General features: G+C 42.4%; 1 protein-coding gene across 1 annotated transcript in view; it reads right to left on the reverse strand.

Moving 5' to 3' along the window:
• The window catches only part of TLN2 (talin 2), a 441211-nt gene that overhangs the window by 262102 nt on the left and 164322 nt on the right, over positions 1–14787 (reverse strand). The gene's annotated exons all lie outside the window — the stretch shown is intronic.

Raw genomic sequence — 14787 nt, forward strand, 5'->3', positions numbered from 1 at the left:
AATGAATTTCCGCTGCAACACATGGGCTGGGAATTTTCTTCACCAACAGGGAATTGAGGTCCCAAGACACTTATTTTGAAAACCAAAATTATGTTACAGTTGAAGCAAAACCACATTATTCTCTTCCCTGTGATAGGAATGCTTAAAGGCTTTGAATTTAAACAAAGATGAAATATATACATCCTCCTTCCTGCCCCCACCTATATTTAAAACAAAAATCACTGGCACTGCACTCTGATTCTTTTTAAAAATCAGCATCCATGAGCTCTTGTCTTATTCACTTTTTTCCTCCTTAGTTGCTGTAACCCATCTGTGAAGTGGTCCCTTCTTGTTTCAACTGTTCCCATCTCGTTCACAGTTTTCTGAGGCACTGATAACTAAGCATTTAGCAGCTTATTCATGCAAACCCAATTTGAAGCAGAGAAGCACCATATTTGCAGAAGCAAACAAAATGGGCCAGCCACAACTAAACAATGGTCTGACTAACAACATATATATGAACCAATGAAACAATAAACACGCAGCTATAGAACCAAGTATTCATATGAAACAGACCAAGTACATGTAATCTAATCTGGGTAGGTATGTGAGACTGGTTAATAAATGATGATGGTTAGCTATTTAGGAGGAGGGAAAAATCTAGCACTCTCTCTCTACCTAAAGAGAATAAACTCAAAATAGAATCAAATGAGTACTAGAAAAATATACAGATGAATAGTTTTATAATACAGAAATAGGAAAGGCCTCTTTAAACATGACATCAAAATGTGAAACTCAAGGTCTGAGACGTTTGGCTGACATTTTTAAAATCTCAAATACACGAAAGGCAAAAACAAATCAAAAATAAAAACAAAGGACAAACAAATCTAGATACTTCGGTCAAAAGATAAAATAAGAAACTAAGAATATTCATAAAAGAGACATATGAAAGGTTGCTATCCTTATGCGAAAATGTCTTAAAAGTCAGTAAGGAAATTAATACGCCACCTCAAAACGGACAAAGCAAATTAATGAACTTCCCACGAGAATAGAATAGTAATAAACATATGAAAAGATACTCAACTATACTAACAATGGAAAAATACAACTTTAGAAAACCTAGCTCTTATTTTTTACCTGTCAGGTTGGTAACAATGCCCAAGACTGACAGTAGCTGTTGTTATGGGCCTAGCTCATGATGTAGCCGCTTTGGCAACTATGTCAGCATGTAAAATGGCACACACTGTGATACAGCAATCCTTCTCTAAGAATTTACTCAAAGTAGATTATTGTGAAAGTGGAAAAGTGGATATACATAACATGTTTACAATCACTGGGGGCAGGGAGTGGGGAGTAAATATCCTAAAGGTCCACAAATAGATGAGGTCAAGTAAACAAGTTTTTAATAATATTTACTGATATAAGAATATCATATCAGTGAATAAAACAGGTAAATGACCTGTTTTACCTGTGAATAAAACAGGTAAATGACCATGCAAAGTATGATACCATTTCTGCGTGTGCACGTCTGTTGCTGAATGTCCTTATACATGTCTAGAAGGATGTTTGTTAAAATAGTTATGGTTGCCCCTGACTAACCAAATTTAAAAAAATTTTTGCTTTTCTTATACTGTTTGAATTTCATATAATGAGCATGAATTATTTTTCCAAAGAACACAGTGGAGCCGCTTTTTAATCTCATGCTGGAGTGTAAAGTAATACACTGCATAGATTTCTACTTTCCTTCTGTCACCTTCTCTCTCCTCCTTTAGTGACATTTGTGTCACACGTGTGCTTGCTGTAATTAGAGACGTCCCTTCCTCCTCTCTGGTTCCTGTTCATTCCTGAGGGCCACTTTGTCCTTGCCTTTAGTTCCTAAGACACACCTGTATCCTTATTATAAATCTCTTTTTTTTTTTACTTAAGCTAGCTCAAGTGAGCTTGTTATTTGTGACCAAAGGCACACCATGTAATACGGTGTTGCTTTTTATTTCCCACCTTCTCAATCATCCCATTCCATCTGAAAACACAACAGTAAATCTTGTAATCACATGAATGAAGATTTATCGTATACAATGTCATGTATTATTTATGACCTACAGCCGAAGGAACTGAAGCAAGCAGCTCAAAACTAGTATAACGAAGGCAAAAATAGGACTTCAAGAGACAGGGGGGTTTGTTCCTGACTTATATGAGAACTGATGAAAAGACTATTTGAATAAGAATAAAAACAAAGGGGATATATTTGTCCAGATGGGCCACTTCTATGGTAAAAATAGTCTCCATTATCATGTTTTAACCACTTTGCAGATTTATTTTTATTGGGTTATATTTATATATGAAGAGCTTTTTTTTTTTCTCCTTAGACTTGAAAATATAGAAATGTATTCCCAATAATGGGCCCATTATGTTCAATTTATCTCCAGCAAACAAATTTACTTTTCTCCTTGCCCTATTTTCAAAGGTTCAGAAGTTCCATATAATACACGAATCCTCATAATACCATAATTACAAACCTGGCTAAAAAGCCACAGATATACAAATCCCTTTTAGAGGTGTGCTGGATGTCAAATACAAATCTAATTAATCTCCCTTCATCTCTTGAAGGCTCCTTCTCCCCCCCAAAACTTTCCCTAGAAGGTAGAAAGAGGACAAGAGCGACTATCCAGTTTTTTTTGTTTTTTGTTTTTAATGTATTTATTTTATTTATGGCTGTATTGGGTCTTCGCTTCTGTGCGAGGGCTCTCTCCAGTCGCGGCAAGTGGGGGCCACTCCTCATCGCGGCCCCTCCCGTTGCTGAGCACAGGCTCCAGACGCGCAGGCTCAGCAATTGTGGCTCACGGGCCCAGCTGCTCCGCGTCATGTGGGACCCTCCCAGGGTCCCACAGGGCTCGAACACGCGTCCCCTGCATTGGCAGGCAGACTCTCAACCACTGCGCCACCAGGGAAGCCCCCACTATCCAGTTTTAAAGATGAGCAATCTAAGACTTAACTAAGTATCTGTGCCTCCAGGGCATAACTCAAACCCACAGGCCACCCAGTGCCAGCTGCTGGCCTCTGTTCTGAGCCCTCCTCAGGGCAGGGGCACCTTTCTAAATAGATAGAAAGGGGAGCCAGGTAAATCCACATTTGAGGCTGAGATGCATTAGGATTTATGACACCGAACACTGCATTTAAGGGAAGCAACAGCACAGTGGTTTAAAGTAAAGTGATTGATCCTGGTTCTGTCATTTATTAGTTGTTTGGCCTCGGTGTGCCTCAGTTTCTTCCTCTGTAATAATGCCCAGAAAAAGGGCCGTTGTGAGGATTAAAGGTGGTGATACATCTAAAGCAATGAGTAATGCTCAAGAGTCAAACATGGTCTTGCTTGAGCTCCACCTCAGCAGAAGCTGTGATGGTAACTGCCCACAGGTAGAAACTCATAGTTGCCTGATCAGGGAGCAAGGTCCCTAGAGAACCCTGGAACAGAATATGTCTCTATGTAGGACACTTACCTATTCAAAATGCTTATTTTGAATAAGACATGAATAAGACCCTTCCAATTAAATAGAAACTTATGTTAAAGGTACCAGGAGCCTGTTATTTCAAGGAACGTTGCCTTCAAGCAGTCTTCTCTGGATCCTATGATAAATCACTTGGCAGCTCCCACGTTCTACCTCTTCTGGAGTATTTTGAGAGGCATATGTAGATGTGACCAAAAAGCAGCAAAAGCTGCTGGCTCAAATGCTTGCCACCAGTAGCAGGACTTAACTGTTTTTGCATCCTGGACCACTTCCTACTTCCTTGAGGAAGCTTACACACACCTCTCCAAGTCCCAGGTCACTCGTCACCAGAGCAGAGATAGTAATACTTAGATATTTCAGATGGAGAAATGAAATTAAAATGGATGGGTGAAGTTCCTAACACAGTGCCTGGAGCCCAGTAAGTGTCCAGTAAATGGTACATCTGTAATTGATTATCATCTGAAGAGCATTAAAGAAGCAAAACACATTAAGTAATCTGAGAGAGACTCTACACGGCAATTTTTCACCATGAGAGTTTTATGGACTCTTTGTTTTCCACATCTCCCTTGACGAAATCCCCACAGGAAGGCGGGGCCACGTTGGAGGGGATGTGAGGAGGCAAGGGGGTCTCAAGCCACGAAGGGCCTGCACAATGCATATGGCTGAAATCGCACTATGTGGTCAGACCCCAAGCAGCCAAGAACACATCTGTCCTAAGATTTCATTAAAAGATGGATAACAGTGTAACATGACACTCAAACTTTGTCCGGTACCATCTATATGAGCATAAACATCAGAAGATGGGCCTGTATGGGCAACCATCCCAAGTGCTTTAATAAGGTAAGACCAAGCAAAGCAGCAGGAAATCCACTAGATTCTAGCCAAACATGAGCAGAATATACTACTCTTAGCTTGACGTTATCACTAACATTTGACACATTTATTATTAATTGTTCAAAAACAAAATCCAAGAAGAAAGAAACCAAGTAATTTTTCAGTAGCCATAAAATAGAGACAGGAAGAGCCAAAGAGAGAAAAGAGGACGAATTGTGAAAACAAAATTCTTCCAACCTCCTCCAACTTCTACCACTTGGCAAGGATTATTCTTTTCTTCTCTGAAACCCCGAGAACATTTTCACTGAAAGCACAGCTCAATGATTAGAGTCCAGCTCTACTGTGTCAGAAGGTATCTGCCTCCAGGGGGAAATGTCCAATTCTCTTTTCATGGCTTCCCCTGGCTGACTTTCCGCTAGAGGCTGGGTCCTGGGGTCAAAGGAAACTCAATAAAGCCAAGCTCCAAGCACCAATGCCCAAGGCCTTCAGAGATGAGGAATGATACATGGCCTTGTCCTCTGCAGGCAGAAAGGCTCCAGAAATCCCTCTGTATGCCTCTAAAAGCAGCATTCCAGCACACTAGAAACTAAGAGGTGTTACATGCAAAAAAAAAAAAAAAAATTCTTAATATAAATGTGTGAAATGCTGGTTTAAACCAAATTAAGGAGTTCTGCTAAGGCAGAACAATTTGGACACTTTAATGTGCTAATGTGGATTATAAATAAGTGGCCCCAACCTAATTTGTACACAGATCTCTTTACCTTTGTGGTCTACGTCTTGGTACAAGTGCCCAGGCAACAGTTTGGAAAATGTTAAAATTAGTTCTTTTTATGCAAATGACTACTGAAGGCTCACTCTGCCCCACCACACTCAGCAATGACATGACCAGGCACCACTCCCCTAAAGATCAGTTCACAGTGCAAACGATATCAATGCAAAGTAGTGTGAAACTCGTGTTTACTAGGAGGGCTAGGGAAGTGCTCTAATTACACTGCTTTACCTCCTTCAGTCTTTAGATGCTTTTCACAACTGGACAACTTGAGAGATGCCCTGAATTCCCTGTGGTTCTACAATTCACTGTTCCTCTTCTCTCACTTACATGTATGTGTCTTTATGTAAAAGTATCAATAAAACTAAACTAGTAACGCGAGTAGCTAGAATGTAAGCTTCACAAGAACAGGGACTCTCCTTGGTCCATAGCTATTCCCCCAGCCCTTGAACAGTGCAGGTACAAGGATGTCCCACAAACATTTGACTATCTGAATAAAGTAATGAATAAATAAGCTTACATAAGTGTATCATTAACTCATTTTACAACTGGCCAAAAGATACACTCTACAGCTTTATGTTAAACTGACTTTGAAATGCTCACTCTCAAACAATTTCTTATTTCTTTTTTCTCAAAAAAAGTGTGTTTTGCCCATTTTATTCCCACGATTATCTCCCATCCTTTGCAACCCCCCCACAGACCCCCCCAAAAAGGGATATTTTTCCTTTGACTTTTGGGTTAGAAGGAACTTCAATACTATGAACTTAATGTTTAAAATAACCCTGAGATGTTGCAACATCTTCAAATGAACACATAAAAATTTAAACGTTTTCGCTAAACCCGATTCACTATGACAAAATAAGACAAGGCATTTTAAAAACACTTTAACAACTGTATTTTTTTTTTTTTAGGGAACGAAGAGGAAAGAGCAGGAAAGGAGTGTTTCAGTTCCTCCTTGGTCATTCACAAAATTATTGGTAAATTGACTAGACCCTCCACAACCCCATTCCTCCTACAAAGCTGTTAATGCCAGGGTGCTCCTATCCGGTAATTCCCAACTTTCAGCTGGGCTATAGTCCCATCTCTTACAGCAGCCCTGCCCAGGGCCACCTGCGGGCCAGCCCTCCTCCACCCGAGAATAAACCATCCAGGACAGTCATTTGAGTCTGTCCTCAGCTCCCCAACTGCAGGAATCTCTGGCTTCCTCACCCCCTGCCTCACCTGTCCTGGGAATCAGTGCCCCAGCACCACCGAGCCCACGCTACTCTTGGAACCCTGCACCCTCTGCACTGCTTCCCCTTCAGTGGTCTTTGACCTCCTGTCTTCCATGCTTACAATGGCCTCCCCACACCCCTAAGTCACCTGGCACCCCATCAAGTTCTACCTACTCCGGGGAGGCTTCACAGACCACATCTTTATTTCAACTTAATATGGTAAATGTAAAAACAATCTATTTAAGTGTCTGTAGTCCACACTAGACTGTGAGCTCCCAGAGGGCAGGAGCTATGGCTCCCCCAGAGCTCTCGCCTCAGATCAGAGCTCAGTTCGTAATACCCATTACATGCTCAGTAGGTATCTGAAAAATTAATGAACATATGTTGTATGATTAATAACTTTGAGACACGAGGGATGAGAGCAGGGGACTTTAAGAGGCTGGGGTACAACAGCAGGGTCAGGATGGAGTCAGGGGTATGTGTGTGTATGTGTGTACATGCACACCCGCACTGAAGAGAAGGGGCTGCCTCATTCCATAAGCCTCCGTCCTGGTTCTTAAAGGTCACGGTTCCAGTTAAACCCCACCACCACCCCCACCCCCGCCCCTGCTTTCCTCTTTTAGTCCCAGGGATTGGCCGATGACTCACTCTCCTGCCACAAACATAGTGTCTTTGAGTCAACGTCTCTCCCGTTTGGCTTGGTGTCAATGAAGGAACTACACTATTTCATAATTATGCCTTTTTTCCCATCCCGAAGCAAACAAAGGCTTTGAGGTTTAACGATTAGAGAACAGTATAAGAAGATTCCCCCTCCTATAAGCTATTCCCCATCTTAACCCCTAAAGACCATCTCTTATGCTCACTCCAGCTTGGACCCTGTGAGAGAGCACAGAGTCACACAGGCACCAACGGTGCAACCTGATGCACATGGAGAGGCAAGTGTTATTCATCAACCAGCAGAGCATTTCTTTTAGGAAGATGAGGTGAGAGGCTGCAGCAAAGAGAGCAAAAAGATTCACCCATACAGCGGAATATTGTTCAGCACTAAAAAGAAATGAGCTCTCAAGCCATGAAAAGACATCAAGGGACATTCAATGCGTATTATGAGTGAAAAGTCAATCTGAAAAGGCTATGTCCTGCATGATTCCAACCAAATGACATTCTAGAAAAGGCAAAACTATGGAGACAGTAAAAAGATCAGTGGTTGCTAGGGGTTGGGAGGAGAGAGGGATGAATAGGTGGAGCACAGAGGATTTTTAGGGCAGTGAAACTACTCTGTGTTATACTCAATGGTGGACACATGTCATTATACATTTGTCAAAGCTGATAGAACATACAACACCAAGAGTGAACCCTAATGCAAAGTATGAACCTTGGGTGATTATGATGTGTCAATGTAGGTTCATCAATTGTAACAAATGTACCCTCTGGTGAGGGGTGTTGATAATGGGGGAGGCTGTGTATGCATGTGGACAGTGGGTATGTGGGAACTGCTTACTGTCTGCCCGATTTTGCTGTGAACCTAAAAGTACTCTAAAAATATAAAGTCTATGAAAGTAAAAGTAAAATGAGCAAGAAGAAAAGGGTGAGGTATGGTATCACAAATTCCCCCCAGGCACTGAAGCCAGGGACACTCCTATGGCAGAGCCTGGGGAGAGGTTTAGAGTGAGACAAGGTGAGCTTGACCCATAGAAGCAGTGATGGAGGATCTGGGCTCCACTGGCCAGCTGGACATCACCTGCACATAGCAGAGGCTGCTACGTGAACCAGGGCTGTCCTACACAGTGCTCCAACCTGCTAGAAGTGACCCTGAGAAAGCATCCTCTCCCACTCTTATTCTCACTGCCACCACAACCTTCAATTTGAGGGCTACTCTTCCAACACTAGCTCCTCAAGAACTTCTTCTGTACTGAAGTCATTCAACTGAAGAACACAAAGAGAGAATACTACTTCTTCAAGTAAGTAAACCATCTAATTTCCCGTGCCAATGTAAAACCCATCCACTACCATGGAATATCCCAGGGCTGCCGCCAGGAGAAGGGATGGCCTTCCTATATAGGAGACATGTTAAACTCCTATGAACTCCCATAACAGCTCATTCCTCCAGCCCTCAAAGCCTGGTTGCCCAGGTGCGCTGAGCCAACATATGACACCATGAAAGTGACAGGAAGAATAAAGGTGCAAAGTGGAATTTCATCAGCTTGTGGGCAACTTAAAATAGGTATTACAGACAATAAGATGGGGCCCTTCGGGAGGATGGTTGGCTAATCAAGAACAAGTTAGCTACTCAGGTATACATAATGTGGAAATCAGGGACACACTGTTTTATAAATAAGAACTTGTCATCCCTTGGCTCTGTTTAGTAGCTACTGTAATCCCTCAAAATTCATCTTTCCAAAGTAATATTTCATATTACTCATATCTCTTACTATGTGAGATCTGGTCTTCATGAATGGCCACCTGATACATTTTTCCAAAAGGCTAAATCCATCCACTCTTTGCTCCACTGGCCAAAGATTCTCCTTTACGTATTCATTTTGGTACATTTCATTCAAAACCAAATACCCCACAACAAACAGTTCTTTTGCCACTGAAATTTCTTCCTCCTCGTAGAACATTTTAAAAATTAATCCTCCTGAGCCATATGTGTCCTCCTTTCTGTCCCTGATCTGTCATTCCAAGTTCCCCCTTTCCCAAGCAGCCTTCCTTCCCATGTGGTTTCCCCTACTCTTGCTGTCCTCTCAGTTTTCATGGGTCTTGGAAGACTTCTCTGCATAATTTGGCAATTCATTATATTGTATTCCTTCTAATTCTGGTTCCACAAGGTTCTACAACTCCAATAGATAAGATACCCTCAAGTGGCCAGCATGGAGACTGGTGCCGAGTCGCCCAAGGCCAGTGGCATCCTGGTTCCCTTTCACTCATGCCGAGTGTGTATGGGCAGTGTGGGTCCTCCAAGCCTCACCTGACTCCTCTGTGAAAGGCAGAAGAGAAACCTCCTTCACAAGCCAACCTAAGGACCACATAAGCATAAGGCCTGGGGTAAAACACGCCTGCAGCCAACACTGACTTTCTTCTCCGCGTGTGTGATCTCTGGGCTCTGGAACTAGAATAAAATCTCTCTAAGGGCAAGATCAGGACTCGCACCTTTCCTGTATTTCTTCAAGGCATTTTCACACAGGGAATGTCCAGTAGATGGTTTTCAAGTGTTGTTTTTGAGTTAATGGCCATTATTTTTGGATAATAGAATTTCAGAGTCTTCTTTACAACCTCATACACCATCTAAAAATCTAAAGCTGTCTCTTAAAACTTTCAAATAGCTAATAAAGAGAATAATGAACCCCTAAGTACTCACCACTCAGCTCCAACAATTATCAATTCATAGTCACTCTCATTTCGTCCAAACCCCCTCTTACTTCCTTGTGCAAATCTCCCTCACTGGAGATTTTGAAGCAATACCAGCTATCATCCCATTTCAATATAAGTATTTTATAAAACTAGAATTTTTAAATAAGAATGCTTAATAAAGCTGTTTTCACTTAGAAAAAATAAAAAGTCTAGGCTTATCCAATAACATTACGGCCATCTCGTTCTCTCTGTCCCCACTGCACAGAGTAAGATATAGATGACCCGAGACAGACTCAGCAGGCCTGAGTTATGACTCTTGGCAGCACAGGAGCTGTCTGGGTGACTGTGGGCGGGACAGCCCCAGGGTCCCTCCCACTAGACCTCTGCTCCCAAGGAGGAAATCAGAACGTGAGGGATCTGATGCTCACAGCTCACCTGCTTGGGCACAGCTAGGACTTTTTCCTTCCCTTTTCCATTCTTCTGTTATCCCCAGCACCAGCCTCACTTCCCAGAGTAACCTAGCCTCTAACTTGCCCTTTGCCAAAAACAGAATTAGTAAGTATACAGTATTCAGATAGCAAAGTCTTCTCCAGGAACAAGAGAAGAGATTAAAAAAAAAAAAAATCACTCCATTAACTGTTTTTAATTCAATCTCTCAAATAAAAAACAAAAAATATAAAGCAGTATCCTGCTTGACTTCTATCCTGGTCTCTGCCCTTAGGGAACAAGTAAAAGCAATTCTCATGCTCCCTCCCTGCCCTTGGGTGAGATTAACCAGCCTGTCTACAGAAATGACCTGCTAAAAACCTCTGATGCGGGTAGCCAGAGGCCTTTGGAGAAGGGATGACTCCCCAGAGGGTCCACTGCTGTCCCCTCTAAGGTAACTGTGAAATCACTTGAAATTATTTTGGACCAAATCGTAATTGAAATATAAAACTACTCACATAATCGTGCAAATTATCTACCTCACTGTGGACTTTGTTTCTCTCTACCTATCATAGCTACTAGCCATTTGTGACCAGTGAGCACTTGATATGTGGCTAATCCAAACCGAGATCTGCAATGAGTATAAGGTCCACCGATTTTGAAGGCAAAAAGAATATAAAATATCCCATTAACAAACTCTATATTATATTTTGAAATGTTAACATTTCGTATGTACTGGGTTCAATAAAACGTTAAAATTAATTTCACCTTTTTTAATGTCGCTACTGGAGAATTTACAATTATGTGTCTTACATTATATTTCTAGTTGCAGTGCTTCTCTAGATTCTAATTCCTTTTCACAACAGCATAAATAGGTTTCATGTCAACCTACCATAACTGGTGTTATTTGAATACAACCCTAAAGCTAAAATTAATTCACTTGGACTTCTCTTTTGAATTAGTTTGTGTATTTCCCCTTATAGTTCCTGCCAATTCCCATTAAGATTTAAATATTTAAGTGTTCCAGTAAGACAATCACAGCTACCTTGAGCATAGACTATCACGTAATCACCAGATAGACCCCATCAGACTGACAGTCAAAACATTTTAATGCTGTGCTATTTAAAAAGCAATTCCCAATCCCTATTTTTTATCTCGCAATCAGAATATAACATTTCTTCTGGCTGTTATGACCTTGGGTATTAGAATTTCACTCTATGCAGCTGAGAAAATATTCAAACCCATATTTCTACTATAAGACAAAGGAGGGCTGGGCATTCTCCATAAAGGAGAAGGAGGAAAGCCACTTACCTGACTTCTATTGGTTTCCAATGGATGAAATGATGAACATCTGATTAAACTGGGGGTTGAACACTGATTTTTTTTTTTTTAAAGGAAAGTCAAACAAACATTCCACCTGACCTCTGAATGTCAGTAGACTTTAAAGTTCTTCCCAGCTGTGTTTCTTTGTGATCAGCAGAGATCAGAATAAGTTGGAGTGATTTGGTTAAAAATAATAATAATAAAAATAAAAGTGACTCCATGGGAATTGATGAATTAAGTACAACCTCCATTGTCTAGCCCAGTGCTATCCACAGGGTGGTCTGCCCACAACTAGTTTGTGACTGGTCTGCAATAACACAAGTATAGAAATTGAGAGTAAACATTTGGAAATTTTTATAGCAATCTGACAAAGTATTTATGTTGCTTGAATGTAATAAAAATAAAAGCGCTTGTAGTTTATATGTCTTTGTCAAATATTTCATCTTTTTTGTATTTTTTTTTTGATAAACAAAAGTAGGTCAGCCCAAAACAAATTGTAAATTAAATTACTAATGGTTACTTTCAGAAACAATACCCTAAACCAACTCACCGGAATCCTCCATTTCCTGGTCATCTCATTCTACATCTGTAGGAGTTGGGAGGCAGAAGGTAATAAAGGGGAAAGGGAGCTGAAACTACATTCTTAGGGAGGAAAAACCACCACTTAGGAGAGGGTGAGTAAAGCACAACTATGTCCATGACATAGCTAGGATTAGGGTCTATAACACTATAATATTTTTACCACTGCCAATTACAAAGCCGCATTTCTTCAATTATAAAATGCCATGGATTATAAATCACATTGTGATATAATATGCAAGTGATGGGTCCTGATTGAATATTAAATTATAAACAAACTAAAATTCACATGTGGAATGATTACACCTCAACTAAACAAAAATGTCAAGTGTTCATTAAAGACACGTGGAATCAAGTAATGGTGTTTTTTAAAAGCCTTCTAGGTTGAAGTTAAAAGCTAAAGATTTCTAGGTGAGTAAAAAGCCCATTAGTAACCACCAACCATGTACAAAATGTTCTGAGGGACAGAAAAATGAAGAAGCAGCCCCTGAAGAATTCACAATCAAGATGGCAAGACAGACGGTACCCAAAATATCAAGGGGCAGAGAGTTAAGCAGCTTAAGCACCAAATGACTCGCACTGGCAGTCACTTCAATCACAGTCACTCTCAAAACTCCTTCCTTAGGTCCCATACCAGCCCACAGAGAGGCTCCCAAGAAGGCTGTATCCTTCTCGGTGACTGTGACCCAAGGTCAAGGGCTGAGCAAGGAGTCAGGCATCCGCGCTCCTGCCCCACAGCCAGCACTCACCAGCTGTTTGTGTGCCTGGGCAGCTAAGCATCCGTGTCTCCCTGTGTAAAACGGGTTAATAACACATATCCCTCAGGGTTACGGGGATGGTGGGTTTTGATGCTAAAATCTTTGGGGATTTGGGCAAGTTGTAGACTGAAGAAAAGAAGCCACAGCCCGGAGGGGAAGGGGGACTCCCAGAGAAAGGAGACCTTGGGGAGATGGAGAGAGGGAGCTTCTTCCGCCCCAGAGCTCTTCCCTCACACTGGACACTGGCAGGGAGAGAGGAAGGAAGTGGGGCAGGGGTACTTTCGGGACCTCTGCTTTCCATGGGGGGTGGGAGGGGTGTTCTCTATGAAAAGTGGGTGCCAAGGAGGAGGCGGGGTAAGGGGACTCAAGCGAGCTGAGAAGTCTGCGTGCTTCCCGGACAACCTGTGTGTGTGGAGCAGGGACCCCTAAAAGGACGCCACGTGGGGAGAGGCCGTGGCTCCCAGTGTGTGCAGTCACCAGCCTCTAGCAGTGTCCCCAGGGGAAGCCATGCAGCCTTCATCCTCCAAGGCTCAGGAAGCTCCAGTCCCCAGTCAAGGAGGAAGTGCAAGCGGGGGAGCCTAACAGGGTGGGAGGAAAGGAGGAGTGTCGATAGGGAGGTTTCGGGGAGGTCAGAGAGCAGAGAGTGGGGTGCCGTCAGGACACACGGGAGGGGCGCTACTTCTGGGAAAACCGACACCTGCCTCAGGGTGTGGTTATGGAAACTGGAGGAAGGGCAACTGGGAGCTGGCAGCAGGGAGTCAGACCCCTCCTCCAGTCCCCAGGGCCCTGGGAGTGTCCTGCCAGGGCAGCAGTGACTAAGGAAAGGCAAGGGCCATGAAGGAGCCTGGAATCAAATTGTTGGGAAGCAGCATTCCGAGCTCAGTCTCGTCACTCATAGAACGCTCGGTCACTAGGTACTCGGTTTTCATGGACTTCCAGACCTCTGGCTGCTACCACACATGCTGGCGCAGAAAAGTTGGGCAGAGAGTAGGTTTAAAAAGCCTCATTTAAGGGTGGGGGAGGGGAGGGGAGGGGAGGGGAGGCTGACAGCAGCCCACCTAAGCGCAGATGTGTGTGGAGGAGCTGCCGGGCAATTCAAGATACCTGTCAGCTGAGTATCCCTTGAGAAAATGACTGTGCACCACGTCAAGCCAGAGAACCTGAACGGAAGAACTCACAGAATTTGAAGACAAGCAGGTACCTATTAAGTTCCTTCCAGGTCAGGCACCAGGCATAGCACCTCCACATACCAACACACCAGACACAAAGAGAATGAAAGACGGTTTCCAGTAGCTGTTCTGCCGTTGAAAATCGTGATTAGATGAAGAGGAGCATAGAAAAGTCTAAAAGAGACCTAAGAGACGTTATCAACCAAATGCAACAAGATATTTAGTATGAAGGCGCTTTTAGGTTTAATACGGGTTCATTTATTTTTAGAGATGATAATTATGTTTCGGGGGAAAAAAAGCCCCAATCTTTTAGAGTTACAAACTGAAATATATACGGATGAAATGCAATGCTGAGGATTTATTTCAAACTAATCACGTGAGAAAGAGGGGTTCTTGATGAAACAAAATGGGTTGTACATTAATAATCACTGAAGCTGGGTGATGGGTACACAGGAGCCCCTACTGATCCTTCTCCTTCTGCAGATGTTTCCAATTTCCAATTAAAAACCAAAAACAAATAAATGAGAGGCAATACGTGAAGGTACAGTACATTGTTTGGAACCTAGCTGTGTCAGTTTGAAGACAGTACTGCAATACACTTGAAACTCTGAAAGTGTGTTTAAGTGATGAAAATGCCTAAGGCTTTAAAGGTAGATCAACAGTTCCATAGGGGTGGAGTCTTTTTTCTTTAAGTTTTCTAAGGAAGCACGACTAGCTGGCTGTACATACATGCAGTCACACTTGAGAAGATCCAGGAACTACATCTGCCCAAACAGTGTGTCACCTTGACATCCAAGTTTGGCACTTTCCCCTCCAATGACATGAAGTAAGTTTGACTGATTCACAGGTGTGATGGCCAACAGACTCCTGTCATGCTTTACTGCC

The sequence above is a fragment of the Eubalaena glacialis genome, chromosome 2, assembly GCF_028564815.1.
Source record: "Eubalaena glacialis isolate mEubGla1 chromosome 2, mEubGla1.1.hap2.+ XY, whole genome shotgun sequence".
Lineage (NCBI taxonomy): Eukaryota > Metazoa > Chordata > Mammalia > Artiodactyla > Balaenidae > Eubalaena > Eubalaena glacialis.